The sequence below is a fragment of the Microtus ochrogaster genome, chromosome 2 (assembly GCF_000317375.1).
Source record: "Microtus ochrogaster isolate Prairie Vole_2 chromosome 2, MicOch1.0, whole genome shotgun sequence".
Taxonomy (NCBI): Eukaryota; Metazoa; Chordata; class Mammalia; order Rodentia; family Cricetidae; genus Microtus; species Microtus ochrogaster.
In genome coordinates, this window is record NC_022010.1 from 7332652 (window position 1) to 7338868 (window position 6217).

The window sequence follows — 6217 nt, forward strand, 5'->3', positions numbered from 1 at the left end:
CCAGATCTCATTATAGATGGTTGTGAGCCACCATGTGGTTGCTGGGAATTGAACTCAGGACCTCTGGAAGAGCAATCAGTGCTCTTAACCTCTGAGCCATCTCTCCAGCCCCCTTTTTTAGAATTTTTTTTTTTAGAATTTTTTAAGATTTATTTATTTATTATGTATACAGTGTTCTGTCTGCATGTATGGCTGCATGTCAGAAGGGGACACCAGATCTCATTACAGATGTCAGTGAGCCACCATGTGGTTTCTGGGAATTGAACTCAGGACCTCTGGGGATAACAGCCTGTCTTCTTAACTGCTGAGTCATCTCTCCAGCCCCCAAACAAATTCTTAAAAAGAGTCAGGAAATATATGTTTCTCTTTGAGACAAGATCTCATGTAGCCCAGGCTGGCCTTAAACTCGCTACATAACACAGTCAGGATTTCTTTTTTCCTTTGTTTCTTTTGTTTGTTTTTGTTTTGTTTTTTCGAGACAGCATTTCTCTGTGAAAGAGTCCTGGCTGTCCTGGAACTCACTCTGTAGACCAGGTTGGCCTCAAACTCACAGAGATCTGCTTGCCTCTGCCTCCTGAGTGCTAGGATTAAAGGTGTGCACGACCACTGCCCAATCATGGCCTCCCCACCCCCCACCCCCATCCCCCGCCTCTCTCTCTCTCTCTTTGGTTTTGGTTGGGGTTTTGTTTGTTTGTTTGTTTGGTTGGTTGGTTGGTTTTTTTCGAGACAGGGTTTCTCTGTAGCTTTGGAGCCTATCCTGGAACTAGCTCTTGTAGACCAGGCTGGCTTCGAACTCATAGAGATACACCTGCCTCTGCCTCCTGAGTGCTAGGATTAAAGGTGTGCATCACCACTGCCTGGCATGTTAACTTTCATAAAGGAAAAATATATTACTGAGGTGACTTACAGTTCAGAGGCTCAGTCCATTACATCATGGTGCCACATGGTGTCATGCAGGCAGACATGATGTTGAAGAAGGAACTGGGAATCCTACATCTTTACCTGCAGGTAACAGGAAGTGCTCTGAAACACTCGGCATGGCTTGAGCATATATGAGACTTCAAAGTCCACCCCACAGTGACACATTCTGAAGGGCTGTCTCTCCTTGTCTTGACAATGTTTGGCAGGCACTTTCTTTTGTTTCCTGCTTGTTCAGTTAGGACAACAGACTGTCAGCAGTCGAGGCAAGAGCATGTTCTTGTCCAGTGGCTTACTTTTGCCACAAAGAAAGTAAACTCTAGGGTGCTGGAGAGATGGCTCAGAGGTTAAGAGCACTGACTGCTCTTCCAGAGGTCCTGAGTTCAATTCCCAGCAACCACATGGTGGCTCATAGCCATCGGTAATGAGATCTGGCACCCTCTTCTGGCCTGCGGGCATACATGCAGACAGAATACTGACAATATACACAATAAATAAATCTTTAAAAAAAAAAAAAGAAAGAAAGTAAACTCTATGTGGAGTTTCTTTGATGCCCATCATCTTCTCTGAAGTAGATTGGTTCTGCCAGGAACAGACATGTCTCATTGTCATAAAAAAAGAACCTAGGTTATTAAAACATTTAAAATGCCACATTCTGTAGATCTCTGAAGTGTTTGAAGATGATCTGTCTTTCTAAAATATCTTTCTTTGACTTTGAAAACACACCTAATGTGACTACAAGTTTGACTATAATAGATGACTAATTTCCTGTATTTCCTTATTATCCTAAATAGTTTGTAATAATAATTTTCAAGGACTAGAAATTTGCATTACTTTGTTAAATGAGTTGTTTGATACAATACCTTGAAAAAGAGTAGAAATATATGTTCAGTATGTTCTACAAAATTAATCTCAAATTTGTATCCAATATACAAAAGCCCAATCCAATGTAAAACATTCAAAAATAGTAGTTGATTTTAAAAGTAGATTCCATAATCTACTATTTTATCTTATCACATAAATATATCCTCCCTTTTTCCCTTTCAGAGTAGATTCAATAATCTACCCCTTTATCCTATCATATCTTTTCAGGATCTAATAAAGATACTGTCACCCCCAGACAGCAGGAAGTAAATTTAAGAATATGATGCCCACATTCCCAAGAGGTGGGGTGGGTGGTTTTTGCTCATTCAATGGATTATGGATATTTGACATTGTTTAGGGGGTTAGTTACAAGTTATTATTGGTAATGGTCAGGAAAAAAAAAAGCCAAACAAAGGAAATTAGATTCAAAGTTCTTGTTTTGAAAAGAAAACAGAGGTAGCTATATCGATTTTTTTTTTGTCCAGTCTATATATAATGGGAAAGTGCAGGGCTTGTTTCAAATCCTGGCTAGATTGAGTAGTCTGCTAGGTTGGATCATCTCATTTAGTCATCTCAAAATTATTTTGGTTTTTTTCGAGACAGGGTTTCTCTGTGGCTTTGGAGCCTATCCTGGAACTAACTCTTGTAGACCAGGCTGGCCTCAAACTCACAGAGATCCACCTGCCTCTGCCTCCTGAGTGCTGGAATTAGAGGTATGTGCCACCACTGCCCGGAATGTTAACTCTCATAATGAAAAAACATGTAACTGGGGAGACTTACAGTTCAGAGGCTCAGTCCATTACATCATGGTGCCACATTTGTAGTTCAAGCCGATTCTTAAGTGGTATTTTATAGCTTAGTGTTGTTATCATACTCCTGGTGGAACCATCATTGTGGGGCCTCATCCTCCTTATGGAGACTTCAAAGGTTGCTGTTAGGCGTGCTCATGGTTCACTGCAGAAAACTGATAGAAATTCAATCCCTAGCTCAGTTGGTAGTGCATGACACTCTTAATCTCAGGGTTGAGGGTTCGAGCCCCATGTTGAATGCCAAATGTATCAATGATTAATAAAAACCCAGAGACAGAAATTGGGGTTCAACCTGAAGGTCAAAAAAGCAAAACAGCCAGCCACTAGCTCTTACCTCTACCTTAGTCCAAAATGGTGATCCTGCCTCCAGGAATCTCAGAGTGAGACTGTGTTTGAAAGCTGTCTCCCCCTGTTTTATATTTCTCCCTAGTGCCGGGATTAAAGGCGTGCACCACTACCACTTGGTTTCTATGGCAAACTAGGGTGGCTACTGGGATTAAAGGTGTGTGTCCCCACTGCCTGGTCTGTAAGGCTGATCAGTGCGAGTGTTTTACTCTCTGAACTTCAGGCAAGATTTTATTTATTAAAATACAAATGAAATATCACTGCAGACACACTTCCTCCAACAAGGCCATAACTACTCCAACGAAACCACGCCTAATAATGCTACTCCCTTTGATCATATGGGAGCCTATTACATTCAAACTACCACAGTAGCCTAGGCGGCCCTCTTGATCCTTCTCCTGTTCAGTTGGTTGTTCAGATACCAGACAGCTCAGCTCTTTCCTGAGCTCAGTCCCCAGCCTCAGTGGGCCCCTTAGAGCAGTGGTTCTTAGCCTTCCTAATACTGCGACCCTTTAATACATCATATGGTGGTGACCCCAACCATAAAATTATTTTTATTGCTACTTCATAATTAATGTAAATATCTGTGTTTTTCAGTGGTCTCAAGTGACTTCTGTGTAAAGGTCAGACCCCAAAGGGTCTCAACCCATAAATTAGGACCATTTTCCACTCTCTTAAGAGGCCCTGGGTCAGCAGAAGACCCAGTGCTGTCATGGCCAAACTACTGAGCCACAGACACGGAGAGAGGCAAATCTGTGTTGTCTCAAGACTCAAGGTTCCCAGCACCACCCCCACAATGATGTGGACAAGGTTTCACTATGTAGTCTTGGCCAGCTAGTAACTCACTTTATAGACCACGCTGGCCTTGAACTCACAGAGCTCCATCTACTTCATCTCCCAAGTACATGAATTAAAGATATGTGCCACCATTCCTGGCTTCTTTGGGTTTTTTTTTTTAAAGATACATTTGTTTATCTATTTATGTGTATGGGAGCAGCAAGTGGGGAGTGGTCAGGGGACAGCCCGCACGAGTTGATTCTGTTCTTTTTCCCTATGGGTCCAGGAATCAGACACAGGTAGTCAGGCTTAGCAGTCTTTACCCACTGAGCCATCTTGCTGGTCCCTCTTTTGGAAGCTTTTTTTTTTTTTTGAAAAGTATAGTCATGCTGTCTAGCCCAGGCTAACCTAGGACTCACAATCCCCCTGCCTCAGCCTCCAGCACCAGGCCAGACCACTGTAACACTGACCATGCCTGGCTATTTGCCTGTCCTGACAGCTTCATGGAGCATGGACAAGGCCCACACGGTTGCAGACGTCCAACTCAACTGAAGGGGCAAAAATTTACGCCGTGTCAGTGAACACCATGCCCAGATGCATGGTTAATAAAAATTGCATACAATATTGGTCACTTAATTAAAACAAACTCCATCTGTACATATCAAAACCTTACGAGTTTGCTAGAACATTCTGTGTTCCCTCCGGAAATTAAACACCTGAATTTATCAAAACCCAGCCACCTTTGGATTTACTATGACCTCCCAGACCGGTTTGAAGGGGTGAGGGGACAGTGTAATTAAAATCGGTCCAGAAGTTCAAAGTTGAGTAAACAGAGACATTTGGAAACACACGGGAGAGCCCAGTCAGTTCCTCAGAGCAGTGACAAAGTCCTCAGAGGACACGTGGGATTGTGCAGGGATAGTCTGCTCTTGTTAGCCTGGTCTGCGGTCACGTGAGCTCATCCACGGTTAGGAGTTGCGGCAGAGGCCAGTGGTTCTCAGGCTCCCAAGTGCTGTGACCCTTTAATATCGTTCCCGTGCTGTGGTGACCCCCAAGCATAATGTTATTTTCATTGTGTTGGACTAGATGTCCAAACATCAGGGAGGAGTTGCTCCAGACACCACTCACACAGGCGCATTGATGCAAAAGCAAGAGGATTTTTATTCTGTCATGACAGGGCCCTTCAGGTTTGGGATATGAAGGACATCGATAGCTGTTACAGTCCATCTTTTAAAGCAAAAAGCCACAGACACAAGGGGGGGAACCTGTAGGTTGTTTTCCAACTTATTGGATTGGCTTATTTAAAGGGTTACTAGCAGTGATTGGTTTATTCCAGGGCAGGAGAATAGCTGCATGATCAGGTAGATAAGGGAGAGCATCTCTGTGGTCTTCCTGACCTTGTTCTAGTGACTAAGTCAATACATCAGGAACCGAGTCAACATCTGTTGGTTGTCTTTGCCTCAATTCCCAGAATGGAGTTATGTTTAAAGATTATTCACAAGGACACAGGAGGATAAGCAGTCCAGCATGTGTGTGTGTGTGTGTGTGTGTGTGTGTGTGTGTGTGTGTGTGTGCGCGCACGCGTGCGCGCAACTGTCCCTTTTCCAAGATAGAGTGAGTGTAAGGCTTTAGAAAAATGTCTTAGGGTTGAGGGGACTTAGAAATCCATTAGAATCTTTCATTTGCTACTTCATAACTGTAATTTTGCTGCTGTTGTGGATCATAAGGTAAAGATCTGGTACGCAGGTTATCTACTGTGAGACCCATGAAAGGGTCAGTTGCCCCCACAGGTTGAGAACCACCACTGCTTTAGACTCAAGTAATTGGTGACTCGATGAGCGCGGGGTGGGGGGGAGGGTGGGGGTGGTGGTGTCATTTCCGTGTTTCACGGTGGGAGGAGGGTCATGATGGTGATGGAGAGATTGAAGATTTCCACTTAGAGCTGGGCGGTGGTGGCGCACGCCTTTAATCCCAGCACTCGGGAGGCAGAGGCAGGTGGATCTCTGTGAGTTCGAGACCAGCCTGGTCTACAAGAGCTAGTTCCAGGACAGGCTCCAAAACCACAGAGAAACCCTGTCTCGAAAAAGCAAAAAAAAAAAGATTTCCACTTAGTCGTCTTTGGCAGGCTGTGGGAGGTGACACTGTGACATTGCTTTTCTAGAGGGCCCAGTGCCCATATCAGGTGGCTAAAGCCGCCGGTAACCCGGCTCCAGAGCGCCTGACACCTTGCTGTGTTCCGGCCCTTCCTGGGCACCCGCATTCATGCAGACACAGGCAAATTAAAAGTAAACTCTTTCCTGCTCTTGAGAGTCAATTAGGCAAGCCACGATGCAGTCAGGAGGTCTCGGAGAACAAGGCATCGTTTTGTGTAAAATTTTGGGTCTAATGTCAGTGTTAATGGCAGATGAAGTGCAGTCTCTCAAACCACTTAAATCTTTTATTCTTTTCTTTTGCTGCCTCCCCTCTGCATTCAAAAACAAGATACCTCACAGAGCTAGGAGGTG